Below are 902 nucleotides of genomic sequence, written 5' to 3' on the forward strand. Positions count from 1 at the left end.
GGCTTTTTTTTTTTTGTTAGAGGAAACATGATTCAATGAAGCCACAATGCCACAATGACTCCAAAAGTGTTAGAAGAGGAACAGAAAGTGACTTAAGTTTGAGATAGGAGATGAAGTGAACCCTAGAGTAATGGTTAAAAGGAGTTGACGAGGAGAGTATGAGAGGATCAGCTGTTCTATGGGTAGAAATGTGGTGTACCGAACCGCATGTGACTGTGAAAGCTGGGTAACACTTCCAAAGAGGCTGAAATACATTTATGCCGAAGGCTTCAATCACTCTCACTCTCACTCTCACTCTCACACACACAAACACACACACACACACACACACTCTCACACACACACACACACTCCGAGAAATAAGTGGTGCTCATGTGACAAACATTAAGTTGGAAAAAAAACTGAGTGAATCTCACCAAAACTGTCAGGAACATACTTGCACAAAATCAGAGGAATGAAATTAAGGAATTACATTTTGCATAAAGAAAATAACCATTAAGATATTTTTTATCATTATTATTATTTCATTACAATTAAACACAACAACGTCATTACAATTTCCCCCCAATTATTGTAATATGAGAAAAAAAGATATTAATTAAGGTGTTCATACATTTTTCATATAATAATGGAGCGTTAAGCACACTATGACAATGAAGACTGGAGTAATGGTGCTGAAAATAAGCTTTGATCACAGGAATAAATTACATTTAAATATATATTCACATAGAAAACAGCTGTTTAAAATTGTTATAATATCTTACAATTAGAGCCCGACCGATATGGGTTTTTTGGGGGCCGATACCGATATTAGGGAGTAAAAAACCGATACCGATATTCTTTATGTGTAGGCTATATTATAGTACAGTATAGTCAAAAGTTTGGACACACTTCCCATTCTT

The 902-nt window shown here is 35.4% G+C and overlaps 1 protein-coding gene across 1 annotated transcript in view; it reads left to right on the plus strand.

The window, feature by feature from the left end:
- Positions 1-902, plus strand: part of LOC107691397 (semaphorin-6D-like) — a 32,182-nt gene that overhangs the window by 28,571 nt on the left and 2,709 nt on the right. The window lies entirely within an intron of this gene.

The sequence above is a fragment of the Sinocyclocheilus anshuiensis genome, unplaced genomic scaffold (assembly GCF_001515605.1).
Source record: "Sinocyclocheilus anshuiensis isolate Anshui unplaced genomic scaffold, SAMN03320099.WGS_v1.1 scaffold938, whole genome shotgun sequence".
Taxonomy (NCBI): Eukaryota; Metazoa; Chordata; class Actinopteri; order Cypriniformes; family Cyprinidae; genus Sinocyclocheilus; species Sinocyclocheilus anshuiensis.